We start from the raw sequence: 19,569 nt of genomic DNA on the forward strand, positions 1-19,569 counted from the left end.
GTGAATGAGACCCCACAAGTCTCCAGAATGCCAGCAGTACGGAGTATCCTCTGACACTTGTCCAAGAAGTCCTGTGCGTCCTCTCTCTCTGTGCCACTGAAAGGTGGCGGCTGGAGTCTCCCAAACCTCTCCAACCTACGCTGATCATCCTCAGGCATAGCAGGAACCACATAATCTTGTGCAGCTGCAACTGGATGGGCTGGTGGTGCCTCCGGTGTCTGAAGCCCCTGAATAGCCTGCTCGGGTGTGCGAGCGACGGGAGTCTGAGTGCCTCTCCCAGCCTGAGAAGTGGTTGCGGACGTCGAAATAGAGACCGCCTGAGCAAGGACGGTACACGCTGTCAGAATCTGAGCTAGGGCCTCCTGAAGGCCAGGAATCACAATAGGCACAGGTGGTGCCTGAGCTGGAGCATCAACAACTGGAACCTGGTCCTGATCTGGGACAACCGGTGAATCTGTAGGTACTGCCCCAGCTGCTGTACGGGCTGCACCTCTTCCCCTACCACGACCTCTACTGCGGCCTCGGCCTCTTGCGGCCCTGGCTGGTGGTACTGGTGGCTGGCCCTCCTGACCGGTAGCACGAGTCCTCATCATCTGTGAGAGATTGAAACAACACATGTTTAGTTACTTGAATCAACAGATTCGCACGACAAGAATTTAAGAATGTAGAGTTTCCTAAAGGTTCTGCAGCCTCCCGAAGATAAGTACATACGTCTCCATACCGATCCGCAAGACTCTATTAAACCCGCTCATGACTCGTGAGGCCTATGTAACCTAGGTTCCGATACCAACTTGTCATGACCCAAAATATAACAATGGTCGTGATGGCGCCTATCATGTTACAAGGCAAGCCTACTTCCTAAAATATTACTACTAAACCGATTATAAGAATTTAATAAAATATTTCCAACATTTAAATTTTTCATAAACTAAATCAACTCTAAATATAATATAGAAAAATATGGAAGCGAGCCCCAAACATCGAGGTGTCACTAAGTCATGAGCGTCTAAATCTATGAACTAAGAAATGAAAACTTTCTAACTGTCAATACAGTCCAAAAGAAGAAATGATAAAAGTGGTAACAAGGTCCTGCAGACGCTAGCAACTACCTTGCAATCTCCCCAGATAGCCGGCCTAAACTCAATGATCGCCGCGCTCTAACTCACCCGGATCTGCACATAAAGTGCAAGGTGTAGTGTGAGTACAACCACCTCAGCAAGTAACAGAAATAAGTAAGGAGCTGAGCAATAGTGACGAGCTAAGTAAATCAGTCCAATTATTTATTTTCACAATTTAAAAATAAACAGAAATAAACAGGTAAATCCCATAACTCAGTAAATGCCACAAAAAAGTTTAACAGATTAATGCAGCAACAACACAAATAAATACAACCTCATAGCAGTGTCACTCCATCACTCATCACTCGCACTCAGCACTCAATACTCAAAACACTCAACACTCTGCGCTCAATGGGGATATGTACAGACTTCGGAGGGGCTTTCAAAGCCCAAGCGCTAAGCACGGACAACTCACGTGCCATCATATCAATACCTGGATCCGCACGGTCAACTTACGTGCTACGCGGACAACTCACGCGCTATGGTATCAATACCTGGACCCGCACGGTCAACTCACGTGCTACGCGTACAACTCATGCGCTATGGTATTAATATCCTCACAACCAGGCCCTAGGCCTCACTCAATCATGTACCTCACTAGCCTCACCATCATCAACAAATAAGGGAACACAACCCACATCAAGTATCACCGTATATTAGCAAATAATAGAGACTGAGGTAAATATGTACAATAATTTCTATGACTGAGTACAAATAATGTGAGCATGAATACAGCCTAAGCACGATCTCTATCATGGAGGCAAACAAGTTCAACAACAAATAAACACATAACAACAGATAATAGCCATTAGGCCTTACAGTCTCACGGGACGGACCAAGTCTCAATCCCTCGCGGTGCACACCCACAAGCTCGTCACCTAGCGTGAGTATCACTTCCAAACAATCACATGATGTCAAATCTCTGGGTTTATACCCTCAAAGCCAGATTTAAAACTGTTACTTACCTTAACAACGTAAAATACTACTCCGGGATGCCCTCGTGTTTGGACTCGGTCTCCAAAAGCTCCAAATCTAACCATAATCAGATTAATACCATCAACATAGGCTAACGAATCGAATTCCACAATAAAAATTATAAAATATGACAAAAATCCAAAATCGGCCAAAACCCGGTCCCCGGACCCACATCTCGAAACCAGTAAAAATAAAATGACAGAATAACAAACCTCGTCCTCACTCGAGTCTAAATATATAAAATTTGTCAAAATCGGACTCCGTTTGGTCCCTCAAATCCTTAAATTAAACTCTTAAAAATTCCAAGCCCTAACCCCTTATTTTCACTAATTACAATGATTAAACAACGTAGAATCACCATATATACAAGTATTAGGGCTCAATTAACTTACCTCAACGAAAGCCCCTTGATTCCCTCTTCAAATCTCTCCCAAAAGCTCCAAAACCGGTGTGCAATATGTACCCTCTGCCCAGGCATCTCGCACCTGCGGCCATTTTCTCGCACCCGTGCGACCGCACCTGCGGTCCAAGGAAACGCACCTGAGAAACTCACTTAATTCCCCAGCTTCCGCACCTGCGGACACCTTTCTCGCACCTACGGACTAGCATCTGCGGTCCCAGGTGCGCATATGCGAAAGTCACTTAGACGCCAAGCTTCGCACCTGCGGCTGCCCCTTCGCACCTGCGGGCTCGCAGGTGCGATCCTCTCTTCCGCACCTGCGCTCAATGCCAGGCCTCCATTTCTCACATCTGTGACATTCCATCCGCACCTGCGACCATCGCACCTGCGGTCCTCACTTTGCAGGTGCGGCCACACCAGAACAACAACATCATCTGCATTTTCCAAACTCCAAACTTCCCGATACCCATCTAAAATCATCCCGAGCCCCTCGGGATCTCAAAAAATAATTCAAACAAGTCATATATCAACATACATACTTATTCAAACCTTCGAATCACTCAAAATAACATCAAAACACCAAATTACCCTCGGATTCAAGCCTAAGAACTTCTAAATTTCTAAATTCGGCAACCGATGCCGAAACCAACCAAACCACGTCCGAATGACCTCAATTTTTTCACACACATCAAAAATGACACTATGAACCTACTCCAGTTTTCGGAATTCTATTCCGACCCCGATATCAAATTTTTCACTGCCAACCGAAATCGCCAAATTTTTAATTTTGCCAATTCAAGCCTAATTCTACCACGGACCTCCAAATCATATTTCGGATGCACTCCTGATACAAAATCACCTAACGGAGCTAACAGAACTATCGGAATTCAAATCCAAGATCGTTTACACATATGTCAACATCCAGTTGACTTTTCCAACTTAATTTTCTACTTAAGAGACTAAGTGTCTCAATTCACTCTGAAACCACTCCGGTCCCAAACCAACTAACCCGATATAACATAATATAGCTGAATAACACAAAAAGAAGTAGAAATTGGGAAAATGGGGCTATAACGCTCGAAACGACCGGCCGAGTCGTTACACTTCCATTTCAATTTTAGGTTGATGCAGCCCTTTATGCTGTTTTTACCATTAACAGGTTGCCTACGCCTATTTTACATGGCCTTTCTCCCTTTGAGAAAATTTTTCATAGACTTCCAGATTATAACTTTCTCCGAGTTTTTGGTTGTGAATGCTTTCCTAATTTGTCTACTCGAGTTTCTAATAAGCTTACACCTCGTTCAGTTAGATGTGTCTTCCTTGGCTATGCATCTGAGTATAAGGGATATCGTTGTTTAGATCCAAAATCTGGTCGTGTATATGTCAGTTGACATGTTATATTTCATGAACTAATTTTTCCATATTCTGAGTTGTCTAGTTCTCCTACTATTGTCTCCCCTTCATCCTCTAATTCTGATCCTCTTGTTGTCATGTCGCCTCTTAATCGTAGGATTCCACCACCACAACTTGAATCTTCTGTGTCTACCACTGTTCCATCCTTACATAACACTTCTCATGTATCTCAACCTTTATCCTAAAGAACTATAGATTCCACAAGTTGTCTGATCTCCATGCAAAGCCTATTTCACATGTACCTAGCCTTAGGGAGTCGTTACCTATAGGTTCTTTACCATTTTTGTCTACCTCATTACTTATTACTAATTTCTCAACTTTGTCATCTACCCCTTCCCAACATCCAATGCAAACTCGATCTAAGTCTGGTATTTCTAAGCCAAAGAAACAATTTTCTTTGAGTGCTAATATCCATAAACAAGAACCTTCTTGCTTTTCTCAAGCTGTGAAAAATTCAAAGTGGCAACAAGCAATGGTAGATGAATTTAATGCCCTTTTAGAGAATAATACTTGGATCCTTGTTCCTTTTACCCCTAACATGAACTTAGTCGGTTGCAAATGGGTATATCACATAAAATATAATTTAGATGGGTCCATTGAGCGATACAAGTCTCGCCTTCTAGCACAAGGTCTTCATCAAAAGCCTGGCATCGATTATCATGAGACATTTAGCCATGTAGTTCGTGCGACAACTGTGAGAATTGTTCTTTCCCTTGCTGTCTCTTTTTCTTGGCAAATTCGCCAGCTCGATGTTAAAAATGCATTCTTGCACGGGGTTCTTACTGAAGAGGTCTACATGAAGCAACCTCCAGGTTTTATTCATCCCGACTATCCTAATCATGTTTGTAAGCTAACCAAAGTCATCTATGGATTGAAACAAGCTCCTCGGACTTGGTTTCATCGCTTCAGTGCATTTCTTATTTCTCATGGTTTTGCTTGCAACAAATCTGATAGTTCGATGTTTATTTATCGCTCTTCTTCTCATTTCTTTATTTTATTACTCTATGTCGATGATATCATTCTCACAGGTAGTCATAATGGTCTTCTTGATCATTCTCGTCTATCCCATCAGTTTGCTATGAAGGACTTAGGCAATCTCCATTATTTTCTTTGTATTCAAGCAGTTCGTACATCTCACGGTCTTCACCTGTCTCAGCAAAAGTACATTTATGATTTGTTACTTAAATTTCATATGCACACATGCAAACCAGTTCGTACTCCCATCGCTTCTCCCACTTCTATTTCTCTGATGGACGGTGAGTTACTTTCAGATCCTAGTGAATATAGGAGCATGGTTGGTGCTCTTCAATATTTGACTATGACAAGTCCGGATATTGTCTATGCTATAAATGTTGTCTCTCAAGTTATGCATGCTCCTCGTACCACTCACATGCATTGTGTCAAGCATATTTTTAGGTACTTGCAGGGTACTCTGACTTATGGTTTGACTTTGCGTGCCCTATCTCCGACTTGCATAGTTATTGCCTACTCGGATGCTGATTGAGCCGGTTGTCCAGATAGCCACCGTTCTACTTCAGGTTTTGCTGTGTTCCTAGGATCTAATCTTATCTCTTGGCGTGCAAAGAAGCAACCAACAGTTTCAAAATTATCTAAAGAGGCTGAGTACCGGGCTATTGCATACACTGTTACTGAGAGTTGTTGGATTCGTCACATTGTTTGTGAGCTCGGTATATTTCTTCATGAACCAATTCGTGTATTGTGTGACAACATCAGTTCAACTTACATGATCCGTAATCCAGTTTTCATGATCGTTCGAAACACATTGCTGTTGATTTTCATTTTGTGCGTAATAAGGTTGCACAAGATGATCTCATAGTTCAATATGTTCCAACACATTTGCAGTTAGCAAATATCTTTACAAAGAGCCTGCCTTCATCTCACTTTTGTTTTCTTCGGGACAATCTATCCGTTACTTCCGCCAGTCCAGATTGAGGGGGTGTATTAGTGCATATAGAATAGGTAGAATTCCTTTAGTCTTACACTTTGTATTCTAAAGAGTCCTTGTTTACATAACCTTGTACTCTAGGTAGAGTCCTTGTTGATTTGATACATTGTACTCTGTATATATAATAGACAAATCTCTCACGTTGAGAGCATCTTGGGAAGAATACTATTCTTCACATAATTAACTATTTGTATTTGCTTAGGTTGTTACAACTTGTTTGGATGGTTGTTACTTATCGTATTGTTACTTTAAATAAAATGTTTGTTTTGATTGTTACTTTAATTTTATGGTATCGTATCGTTAAATCTATCGTTATGTAACGATGAAAAGTGCCACTTTATGACACGACGTATTTGGTGTGGTGGTGTCGTTTTTTTGCTTTTTTCTTCTCATCTTGTCCTTCTTTTTTATTAAATAATCACATTTTATTTTCTATCCTACTTTTTATATAATAATTCTACTCCGTATCCTATTTTTTCTTAGTAATGTTACAAGTTTATTCTTCATATTGTTAGTGCGTGACATCATGAAACGATGGCGAACAATACAATCTATCCAAATATTGTATTTATCAAACAATACAATACAATACGATACATTATGAAATGATTTGTAACAACAATCCGAACAAGCTTAGTGCCCGAGGAATATATTTACATCCACAGTTAGTGGGCGTTTGGACATAAGAATTGTGAAATTCTGGAAAAACAACAAAGAAAGTATTTGAAAATGTGATGACCCAAAAAGTCATATTATGTTTTAGAACTCGATTCTACGCTCTTAAGCCTTAAAAATATCATTTTTAGCCTCCTAGATTTGGTGCGCAGTCTGGGCATGTTTCCGGAAAGCTTTTATGTTGAAAATTGATGAAAATAAGAATATTTGCCTTAAAAGTTGATTTTCGTTGACTTCGGTCAACTTTTTTGGTAAACGGTCCCGTATCCGTATTTTGACGATCCCGGTAGGTCCGTATCGAATTATGGGACCTGGACGTATGTCCGGAATCGAATTCGGAGGTCCCTAGCTTGAGCAATGAATTTTTGATGAAAATTAAAAGTCTGAAAATTTAATTATTTTTAAGAATTGGTTGATGTTTGGCCTTGTTGATACCGGATCCGTATTTTGGTTCCGAAGCCCGGTATAGGTCCAATATAATATTTGTGACTTATTTGTAAAATTTGGTGAGAAACGGAGTTGGTTTGACGTGATTCGGATGTCAGGTTGAGAAAATAGAAATTTTAAAGTGTTCTTGAGAATCTCATTTGATTTGGTATTAAATTCGTAGTTCTAGATGTTATTTTGGCGATTGGATCGCCCGATCAAGTTCGTATGATATTTTTAGACTTGTGTGCATGTTTGGTTTGGAGCCCTGAGGGCTCGTGTGAATTTCGGATAGGCCACAAGATGTTTTGGACTTGGAAAAATCTGGTTTTCTGCAGATTCTGGTGTTCGGGCATGTCCTTCTTCGCGTTTGCGAAGGTACTCTCGCGAACGCGAATAGTAAACTGGTGAGGCTGAAATTTCTCCTTCGCGAACGCGAAGTGATGGGGGATTTACCCTTCCCGAACGCGTCCGGCTCATCGCGAACGCGAAGCACTTGGGGACCTGGGGGAGGGTTGGTCGTTCCTTCATCGAGAACGCGAAGGCCAGGGGGGAGTGACGATCGCGAACGCAAGCAAGGTATCGCGAACGCAAAGTCTTGGCAGCCGATACTCTTCGCGAACGCGATGCACATTGTCGCCCAGTGCATAAAAACAATATCAAGAATGGGAATAAGCCATTTTTCCAACTTTCATAAAAACAAACGGGCTAGAGGCGATTTTCAAGAGTTACTTTCTTCCCCAAAGTATTGGTAAGTGATTCTAAACCATTTTCTTTCAATTACCCATTACATTTCATGAATTTTCAACCTAAAATCTAGAGTTTTCACGGTAGAATTAGGGGTTTGGGTAGAAACTAAGGATTTTAGAAATTTGGGGATTTAGACCTCGGTTTGAGGTCGGACTCCAAAACTAATTATATATCCGGTCTCGAGGGTAAATGGTTAAATGGATTTTGGTCCAAACCTCTGGTTTTGACCAAGTGGGCCCGGGGTCGATTTTCGACTTTTTGGAGGAAAATTTGAAAAATTTAATTTATGCAATATAATTGATTCCTTTAGCAATATTTAATATTATTGAGTCATTTTTGAATAGATACGAGTGGTTTGGAGGTGAATTCTAGAGAAAAAGTTGTGATTGAAAATTAAGTGGCTTTCAGAGCAAAGTAAGTCTTGTGTCTAACCCTGGCTTAAGGTAATTAGGAACCTCAGATTATTTGCTATGTGAAACTCATGTGAGCGGCATATATGTGAGGTGAAGAGTACTTATGCGCAACCAATTTACCTATTTTCTCCTCTTTCCTATGCCTAATTGTTACGTGCTAGTGTCGTTAAATTGATCATTCTTATCATGATTACCGATTTTCTGGTGATAATTGAGTATGTATTTCAAAGTTGAGATTGATATTTTGGAACCAAGTGTTGAAGTAAGGATTTTACTTATTATTCTATCTCCCCATTGTTATTTATGCATTGCATTGTGGTAAGGGGGAGTGTTAATGCACAAAGGGTGATGCCGTGCCGTTTCTATTGTTTTATGGTGAGATTGAGAGTAAAAGTACGAAGGGTGATGCCGTGCATTTTTCCTTTACTGTATTCGTTGTTTCTGTTGATTCATAGTATATTGGTTGTTTCAGTTATCATTCTGCTGTAGTTCTTTATCTCGTATTTTCCCAGCATGTTTTCCCCTCCCGATATGTCCTGTTTTGCTCTTCATTACTGTTATTTGTATATACACTATCAAATTATACAGGTTGATTTGTAGGTGCCTTGCCTTAGCCTCGTCACTATTTTGTCGAGATTAGGTTCGACACTTACCAGTACATGGAGTCGGTTGTACTGATATTGCACTCTACACTTTCTGTGCAGATTTTGGTACCGGCTCGGGTTGATCGGGATTTTAGCTGTTAGACCCACTATCGGGAGACTTAATGTAGATCTGTCCGCGTTCACAGACCTTGAAGTCCCCGTCTATCCTTTCTGTTTTACTATTTCTTTCATCCAAACAGTTGTATTTCTTTCAGACTATTTCTTGTAGTGAATTCTAGAATGCTCGTGAACTGTGACTCCAGATCCAAGTGGTAGTAATTAATGCAGTTTCATTATATTATTTCGCACTCACTATAATTCATCTTAGCTAATTGCTTTTATTTACTGAATGGAATAAGAATTGGTTTAAATAATTCTCTAACGTTGGTTTGCCTAGCAAGTGAAATGTTAGGCGCCATCACGGTCTAGACGGTAGAAATTTCGGATCGTGACAGAAAATTAGAGTTGTGTATGGACATAAATACAATTTGGAGCTGTTTTGAATTTTTGTGGGTGATTTACATTGTAAATTTTGAAAGATAGTTTTTTTTTTTGGAGTTTTTTAAAATTCTGAAATTCAATTTCAAGTGAAATTTAAAATTTTCATGGACAAACATTTAGGGGTGTTAATGGATATTTAAAAACCGACTAAATTGACCGAACCGTACCGCATCAAACTGATTTTTAGGTTTCTTTTAATAAAATCGTAAGTTTTTATATAAATCTACAACCGTATCGATTATCCCGGCCGGTCGTTTTAAGAGTTGTAGACCCATTCCTCTATTTACTGCTCATTCTGTACTTTATAGATGTATTGTGACTTGCCGAAATAGTTAGTTCGAGTCCGGAGATATTTCGGAATGAATTGAGATACTTAGTCTCAAGGTTGAAAAGGTTGATCGGATATTGATTTATGTGCAACCGACCCAAGAATAGAGTTTTGATGATTCCAATAGATCTGTATGGTAATTTAGGACTTAGAAGCGTGTCCGAAAAATTATTTAAAAGTCCGTAGCTAAATTAGACTTGACATGACTAAAATAAAAATTTATGTTTTGGAAGTATGACCGGGGAGTTGACTTTTTGAAATTGAGATTGGAATCTAATTCTGTAATTTTTCATAGCTCTGTTATGTCATTTATGATTTGTGTGCAAAATTTGAGGTCAATCAAACTTGATTTGATAGGTTTCGGTATCAAATATAGAAGTTGAAAATTTCAAAGTTCCTTAAACTTGAATTGGGGTATGATTCGTGGCTCTAGCGTTGTTTGAAATGATATGAAGTTTTGACTAAATTTGTATGATGTATTAGGACTTGTTAGTATGATTTGACGGGGTCGTGAAGGGCTTGGTTGTATTTTTGGAACATTGGTTGAGAGATTAGTAAAGTTAAGATATTTAGGAGTTTGACCGTAGTCAATATCGGGTCAAGACGAACCCTTTTTAGTGTTTTGAGTGCGAGAGCAGGTCCGTAGCATGTTTTATGATTGAAATTCATATATGGTTTGTGTCCGAGAGGTTTCGGATGAGTTTCGGGGTGGTTTCAGATCATTTTGGAGAAGTTTGAGTTTGCTGGTTTTTGGTGAGGTATTGTTCACTCGCAATTGCGAGCACTGTTCATTGGAGGCCACTGTGCAATCGCAATTGCGATGATTTCTGAATTTTAGTGCAGTTTGCAATTGCGAATAATTTATTGCAATTGCGAACATTATTCATGGGAAGTTACTGTTCATACGCAAATGCGAAATTTTTGTTCGCAAATGCGAACCTAGACAGAATGTTTAAGATCTGAAAATGGGACGAATTTTTCATTTTTGACAAATTGGAGCTCGGGAAAAGGTGATTTTCGGGAGATTTTCAAGAAAAACAACGGGGTAAGTGTTCTTAACTCAATATTGGTCAAATTACCCGAATCCATAGTTATTTTTAATATTTAATTGAGGATTTAAATTGAAAGATTTAGAAAACCTTCTTGGTGTAAATTGAAGATTTGAGGGTCGATTTGATGTCGGATTTTAGTAAAATCTTTTGTAACTTTTGTCGGGTTCCGAGGTGTGGCCCCCACGGATAATTTTTGGGTTTAATTTTGGATTTTTGTTAGAAAATTTGTGTTTTCATACGAAATTTATTCCTATAATTTGTATTGATTGAATCAAATTAATTGTGACTAGATATGATGTTTTCGGAGACCAATTCACGAGGCAAAGACATAACAGAGTAAAGAATTATACAAGGCGAGGTAAGTGACTTGTCTAACTTTATGTGGGGAAAATTTTCCTTAGGATTGGTATTGATATAAAAATTTTGATGTGTTGAAAGTCGTGTGCACGAGGTGGGGCTAAATGTGGAAGATTTTGTCTTTAAATTATGTGGATCACTATTGCATATTAACTAAATTATTTTATTCTGTTATATCCATCATCATTATTATATTTTCGTATTTTAAATTTGCCTGACGTATTCCTGCTAAATAGTTTTACATGTTTAGTTGAAACTCTGTTTCTTTTGTTGTGTGCATTATTTGAAGGTTGGATTTCTTAATTTAAATATTACTAAAATGAAGTATTTTACATTTAAAAATTTTATATTAAAGTAAGGTGTTTAATTTGTAAAATATTATTTTTGCTGAGTTATTCATTCCTAAATATTTTGTGAGATTTTGTACTCAAAGTGATTGAGCCGTGAGCTCCTTATTGTAGAAAATATTCTTGTTATTGACTTATTTTGGCAAGTTGAAATATTTGGGCACTTGAGGTGCAAATTGTGATATTGATAAGCATGCGGTGGTATAAGGTCTGGGAGTTGAAACGCATGTTGTGAGATAAGGGTGTCTTGATACGCGTGGCTAGTAGGGAAACTACTAGACGTCATGCGGTGTGACAAGTGTGGCTAAAACGCGGGATGCTATTTCGGGAAAAATATTTTCTTTAGAATTAAATCTGAAGGCTCTCGCGATGATATAAGAAAATAAGATATTGTAAATTTATTTATGATTTGGGATTACGAGGCGGTACCTCGGGAGTGCCCTTGTTGATATTTCTTTATGGCTGCATTTGCCTTTGATTATTTTGCGTACAACCCAATCTAGACAGAAGAGTTATGTGAATTGGAAGGTTAGTGATATTGCATTCATGGTTGGTGAGCGGGTCTTGCTTCGGGTTTCGCCTATGAAGGGTGTTATGAGGTTCGGAAAGAAGGGCAAGTTGAGCCCGAGGTATATCAGACCTTTTGAGATTCTTGAGAGTGTTGGAGAGGTGACTTACAAACTTGCACTACCACCTAGTCTCACTGCAGTTCATCCAGTGTTCCATGTTTTCATACTCCGGAAGTATCATGGAGATCTGTCTCATGTGTTAGACTTCAGCTTAGTCCAATTGGACAACGATCTATCTTATGTTGAGGAACCAATGGCCATTATGGACAGACAAGTTAGAAAGCTAAGATAGAAGAGCATTGCTTCAGTAAAAGTACAGTGGATGGGTCATCCGATCGATGAGGCGACTTGGGAGACCGAGCATGATATGCGCAGTTGTTATCCTCATCTTTTTACCACTCCAGGTATGTCTCTATACCCGTTCGAGGAATAACGTTTGTTTAAGAGGGGGAGGATGTAACGGCCCGGCCGGTCGTTTTGAGAGTTGTAGCCCTATTCCCTCATTTACTGCTCATTCTGTACTTTATAATTGTATTGTGATTTTTCATGGTATTCAGTTAGAGTCCGGAGAGATTTCGGAATGAATTGAGACACTTAGTCTAAAGGTTAAAAACTTAAGTTGAAAAGGTTGACCGGATATTGACTTATGTACAAACGACCGCGGAATAGAGTTTTGATGATTCCAATAGCTCTGTATGGTGATTTTGGACTTAGGAGCGTGTCCGAAAAATTATTTAAAAGTCCGTAGCTAAATTAAATTTGAAATGGCTAAAATAGAAATTTAAGTTTGGAAGTTTGACCGGGGAGTTGACTTTTTGATATCGGGGTCGTAATCCAGTTCTGAAACTTTTATATCTCTGTTATGTCATTTATGACTTGTGTCAAATTTGAGGTCAATCGGAATTGATTTGATAGGTTTTGACATCAAATGTAGAAGTTGAAAATTCTTAAGTTCCTTAAGCTTGAATTGGGGTATGATTCGTGGCTCTACCGTTGTTTGATGTGATTTGAAATTTTGACTAAGTTCGTATGATATTTTAGAATTTGTTGGTATGATTTGACGGGGTCGCGAGGGGCTTGGGTGTAGTTTTGGAACATTGGTTGAGATACTAGTAAAGTTAAGAAATTTTGGAGTTTTGTCATGGTCAATATCGGGTCAAGACGATCTTTTTCAGTGTTTTGAGCGCGTGAGCAGGTCCGTAGCGTATTTTATGATTGAAAAACATATATAGTTTGTGTTTGGGAGGTTCCGGATGAGTTTCGGGGTGGTTTCAGATCATTTCGGAGAGGTTTGTGTTTGTTGGTTTCTGATGTGGTACTGTGCACTCGCAATTGTGAGCACTGTTCATTGGAGGTTACTGTGCACTCGCAATGGCGAACAATTTATCGTAATTGCGATGATTTCTGGATATTAGTGCAGTTCGCAATTGCGAATAATTTATCGCAATTACGAACACTGTTCATGGGAGGTTACTGTTCATGCGCAAATGCGAACATGGACAGAATGTTTAAGATCTGAAAATGGGACTTCGTCCTAATTTCTATTTTTGACAAATTGGAGCTCGGCATAAGGCGAATTTCGGGAGATTTTCAAGGAATACAACGGGGTAAGTATTCTTAACTTAATATTGGTCAAATTACCCGAATCCATGGTTGTTTTTAATATTTAATTGATGATTTAAGTTGGAATATTTAGAAAATCCTCTTGGTGTAAATTGAAGATTTGAGGGTCGAGTTGATGTCTGATTTTAGTAAAAAAAATTATAACTTTTGTCGGGTTCCGAGGCATGGGCCCCACGGGTGATATTTGGGTTAAATTTCGGATTTTGTTAGAAAATTTGTTTCTCATATGGAATTTATTCCTATAATTTGTATTGATTGAATCGAATTAATTGTGACTAGATACGAGGTTTTCTGAGGCCAATTCACGAGGCAAAGGCATAGCAGAGTAAAGAATTACACAAGTCGAGATAAGTGACTTGTCTAACCTTCTGTGGGGGAAATTCCCTTTAGGATTGCTATTGATATGGAAATTTTGATGTATTGAAAGGTGTGTGCACGAGGTGACGAGTGTGTACACTGGCTAAATGTGGAAGATTATGTCTTTAAATTATGTGGATCACTGTTGCATATTAACTAAATTATTTTATTCTGTTATATTCATCATCTTTAATATATTTCGTATTTAAAATTTGTTTGACCTGTTACTGCTAAGTGTTTTTACCTGTTTAGTTGGAACTCTGTTTCTTTTGTTTTGTGCAATATTTGAAGGTTGAATTTTTTAATTTAAATATTATTAAAATAAAGTATTTTACATTTAAAATTTGATATTAAGGCAAGGTATTTTATTTGTGAAATATTATTTTTGCTGAGTTATTCATTCCTAAATATGTTGTGAGATTTTGTATTCATTGTGATTGAGCCGTGAGCTCCTTATTGTGAAAAATATTCTTGTTGTAGATTTATTTTGGCAAGGTGAAATATTTGGGCACTTGAGGTGCAAATTGTGATATATCGTGATATTGATATGCATGCGGTGGTATAAGGTCTGGGTATTGAAACGCATGGTGTGAGATAAGGATAGCTTGATACGCATGGCTAGTAGGGGAACTACTAGAAGTCATGTGGTGTGATAAGTGTAGCTAAAACGCGGGATGCTATTTCGAGAAAAATATTTTCTTTAAACTTAAATCTGAAGGCTCCCACAATGATATAAGGAAATGAGATATTGTAAATTTATTTATGATTTAGGACTACGAGGCGGTACCTAGGGAGTGACCTTGTTGATATTTCTTTATGGCTGCATTTGTCTTTAGTTATTTTGGTTATTTCCTTTAAAGTTGTAAATTTTTGTTTTCTTTCCGCGAGGTATTATTTGTCCTTATTCTGTGAAGTTAAATGGTGACATACCACTTACTTGATTCATTTTCATTATCATTTTTTTATATTGTTAGACTTTTCACACTGTCTTTTATTATTATTCTAGTAGGGCATGAACTCACCTCGTCACTACTCTTCCGAGGTTAGGCTTGGCATTTACTGGGTACCGCTGTGGTGTACTCATACTACACTTCTGCATATCTTTTTGTGCAGATCCAGGTACTTCTTATCAGACAAGGCATTAGTGAATTATCCGTACGCGGAGACTTCGAGGTATATCTGCCAGCGTTCGCAGACTCTGGAGTCCCCTTCTATCTTATTATGTTGTCTTCCTTATTTTCTTTAGACTATGATGTATAGAGACATTGAGGATAAATTCTTAGAAGCTTGTGACTTATTTCTACCGGGTTTTGGGAGTTATAATTATTTGAATTGCAGTTACATTTATTTCAGATTTCTATTATGTTATTCCACATTGATAGGCTTACCTAGTCTTAGAAACTAGGTTCCATCACGACATCCTACGAAGGGAATTTGGGGTCGTGACAGGTAGGTCTTTTTATTTTATAAAAATAAACCAAAAAAATACCGAACAGTACCTAATAAATTTACATATGAAAAATGTCACGCCCCATACCTCGGGGGCGAGACCGGCACCCGGTGCCTCACCTATCCTTGCATACCAACTTGCGACTAAGGGACTCTAAACATATAATGTCACACTTTGGCCGTGGCCACATTGCAAGACAATTTGCGAAGCAAAATATAAAACTGAACGGAAGCTAAGGCTGACTAAACATTAATATCAAGCTGGGCCAACAAGGCCGTCATAACTACTATAGCTGACAAACCAACAAAGCATACATACAAGGCCTACAAGCCCAACATACTGCACTAACTGACATGATATGTCTACAAGGCTCTACTGATGGATGTACTGTGATAGGAACAGGGCCACGACCTACCCATAACCTATATACATATATACACAAGATGTACACAAAACTCTAGACCCGGCAACTCTGAAGGACGTGGAGCTTACTTAGAAAGATGAACTTGGGCAACACCTACTGAGGAGGTCTACCCGTCTGTCTGTCTGAACCTGCACGCATGAAATGCAGCGTCCCTAGAAAAAGGGACGTCAGTACGAAATAATGTACCGAGTATGCAAGGCAATAAAATAACTGAAAGCTGAAACTGAACTGATAATATAATAACTAAAAGTAACTGGGAGTCAAAGATGATCTGGAGATATACTTACCTGCTGATACTGACTCAACTCTCTCAATATAGTAAATAAAATAGATGTCCGGCCCTATAGGGCTCGGAACGTGTAACTGCTCCGCCGTAGTAGGCTCGCTCATAGGCGCTCGGCCATACTAGGCTCTGTATCTCGGCCATGCTGGGCTCGCTCATAGGCGCTCGGCTGCAGTAGGCTCGGTATATAACTTTCCATCTGATCAGAAGTTGCCCAATAGGGGCTTGCCTACCGATTATAGCTTGATGGTGGGAAAACTACTGTAATACTATATATATATATATATATATATATATATATATATATATATATATATATATATCTTTCGCTATCTTGACTGGAAGAAGACAATACTCAGTTGAACATGAAGTCCCGATAAGGAAAAATACTGTAACTTATGAGACTAGGATAATGTATATAAATTCGGGAGTATGAACTTTTCTTTATGCCTCGTTATCAAACGCATGTAGTTACGAGATCATGCCAAAATGAAGGAAGGGCTTAACCTTAACATACCTGGAGTAGGAAAAATCCGTATGATATTCTTGGGAAAGATTACATCGTACTCCCTTAGAATCGCAAAATCTCTTTACTATAACATTACGTAGTCTCGTATGATTTTGGTAGCAAAATCACGTTGCTAACATCTAATCTTTTATGAATGAGTTTGCTGAAGCTTCTTTGAACTTTGTAGAGATTCAATAATGAATTAGAGGTCTCTTTTGATATTTGAGTGTGGGGCCCACTCACTAAGACTTGGCCACCAAAATTCAACTAACCTTTCTACCTTTCCACTTGAATTTAAGAGTCACTAGGTGAGCATAGTGTGTTGCCACGTTAATGCCTCCTTAACCTTATCCAAATATTCACCCTTTTTCCTTAATCAACTATTAATCCCCCACTAATCTAATAATTAACTAATTACTCACATAATTAAGAATTATTTCAAATTACTTAAAGCAGTACTCACTTTTAACACACTTTATACACCTTACTATCATGGTCATGTGGTACCTTATATGGTACTAGTTCATAAATACCGGGTATTATACCTCGGACCATATTTTATCCCAAATTGTCAAATTTTGACGAAACTCATTTTCTTCGATTCGCTTACCCTCTCACCTTCACGAATTTACTTATCACTTGTTTGAAACATCATAATGCTTATAATATCAAAATAATCTCATTCCCGAACTTACGTCGATTAACTTACGACGAAACTTCACGTACGGAAACATGGGGTGTAACAAAAAATATATTTATATATTAAGTTTAAAAATAATAATGCATTAAATTTTGCCTTTGGCCTTGGAATTATGAAATGGATGTAAACCAACAAGTAATTAAAATTAAAATCCTAATTTTCAAACCTATTATGTTACTCCTACTGAAACTAAATGTAACAACCCGTCCGGTCGTTTTGAAAGAATTTGCCCCGAACTCATATTTATTGTTCCCTCTACTTCAGTTAGTGGTTATGTAACTTGCTTGGAAGATTTATTTTTGGTTTCGGAGTGAAATGGTACACATAGTCCCAAAAATAGAAATTTAAGACGTAGGATCGACCGTAGTTCGAACTGTGTGAAGGTGACTCCGGAATAAAGTTTTGACGGTTCCTATAGCGCCGTGGGGTGATTTTGGTCTTCGAAGCATGTTCGGATGTTGAATCGGAGGTTCGTAGGTCATTTTAATGTCAATTGGCGAAAGTTCGAAATTTGATGAATTTTGAAAAGTTTGACTGAGAGTGGACTTTTTGATATCGGGGTCGGATTCTGATTTCGAAAGTTGGAATAGGTCTGTAATGTCAATTATAACTTGTGTGCAAAATTTTAGGTCAATCGAAGTTGATTTGATAGGTTTCGGCGTCGGATGTAGAAGTTTGAAACTTTGAAGTTTATTAGGCTTGAATCGATATGTAATTCGTGTTTTTAGCGTTGTTTGATGTGATTTAAAGGTTCAACTAAGTTTGTGTGATATTTTAGGACTAGTAGGTATATTTGGTTGAGGTCACGGGGGTCTCGGGTGAGTTTTGGATGGTTAACATATCATTTTTGGACTTTAGAAGATTTTCTGGTGCTGGGCCGGTTCTGGTGCAATCGCACCTGCGCAAGGCTGACCTCCGGTGCGGTGTGTGGGCCGCAGAAGCGACGATCGCAGAAGCGGACGAGTTCTTGGGGAGGCTTCCGCAGAAGCGGGCGAGGGACCGCAGAAGCGCATCCGTAGATGCGGAATCGGGAAGGTTAAGTGAACACTCCGCAGATGCGGAGACTTCACCGCAGAAGCGGAATTTGGTCCGTAAAAGCGGAAAGCCTGGGCAGTGTTCAAAATCGAAAGGCTTTGTGATTTTTGTCATTTTGGACTTTGCAAACTCGGTCTAGAGCAATTTTTTAGAACATTTTCGAGGGATTTCTTGAGGTAAGTCTCTTGTGTTTATTTTTTATCAATAATCTTGTTTCCTCGTTGTTTTCCTCACCTAGATTATGTGTGTTTAAGGTGGAATATGGGAGTTGAGGCTAGGGATTTGAAAAGTGTAATTTGGGGATTTGAGTGGCGACTTGGTGTCGGATTTTGGTAGTTTTGGTATGGGTGAACTCGATATCGAATGTGTGTTCGTATTTTGTGACTTTTACCCGATTTCGAGACGTGGGCCCGAGTCGACTTTTTGGGAAAATTTTTCGATTCTTTGCTAAAGTCGTAGATTTATGTTAATTAGCTTCTTGTAGTTGTATTCATGTTATGTAATTGCGTTTAGCTAGATTTGGGCCATTCAGAGTCGGAAAGTCGAGGGAAAGACATTCTTACCGATTGATTGAGCGAGATTGGAGGTAAGTGGTTTGTCCAACCCTGTGTGGGGGAAATCCCTTTAGGATTCATACTGTTGTAATATTTTGTGATATGTAAGCGCCGTGTACGTGAGGTGACGAGTGCCTACACGGGCTAAATTTGGAAATATCGCTTCTTGCTAAATAGTCTTCTTTTAAATTTTTTAACTGAGTTGCTTTAGTATATGCAATGATCATGTTTAGTCTAGTATCATATGTACGTGCCCTAACTCTTACTTGCAATATGTGCAACATGCTTAGCTGAATTACATGCTTATTTGATTTGATTTAAATCTTTAATTGTTAGATTCTTGCTGCAAATTCGTTGTTTTCTTCGGATATCTGTTGCATATTTACTTTGGGACTATGAGGCGGTTCCTCAGGAGATTCCCTGTACTGTATATTTACTTTTGAGACTACAAGGCGGTTCCTCGGAAGACCCCCTGTACTGCATATTTACTTTTGGGGAATAAATAGTTAATGATAAGGGTAAAACAGGGAAAAATTATCGAAGTAAGCAGCTAATTAGAGTTCAGAAATTGTATCGAAAAATGAATATATCGTTTCTAGCTTGTTGTCTCTTTGATTTATGCACAAAGAAATTAGTCCCTAATAAAAGTATCTAATTTGAGCTGAAACAAGGTTTAATTTATTAGGCGCAGTAATGACGCC

At 38.7% G+C, this 19,569-nt stretch overlaps 1 long non-coding RNA gene across 1 annotated transcript; it reads left to right on the forward strand.

Annotated features, from left to right (window-relative positions):
• Window positions 1-3,596: 3,596 nt before the first annotated feature.
• On the forward strand, window positions 3,597-6,035 carry LOC138906697 (uncharacterized). The gene is made up of 2 exons (XR_011414262.1): window positions 3,597-4,624; window positions 4,695-6,035. It is a non-coding gene; the product is annotated as an uncharacterized lncRNA (long non-coding RNA).
• The last annotated feature ends 13,534 nt before the right edge of the window (window positions 6,036-19,569 follow it).

This window comes from Nicotiana tomentosiformis, chromosome 2, assembly GCF_000390325.3.
Source record: "Nicotiana tomentosiformis chromosome 2, ASM39032v3, whole genome shotgun sequence".
Classification (NCBI taxonomy): Eukaryota; Viridiplantae; Streptophyta; class Magnoliopsida; order Solanales; family Solanaceae; genus Nicotiana; species Nicotiana tomentosiformis.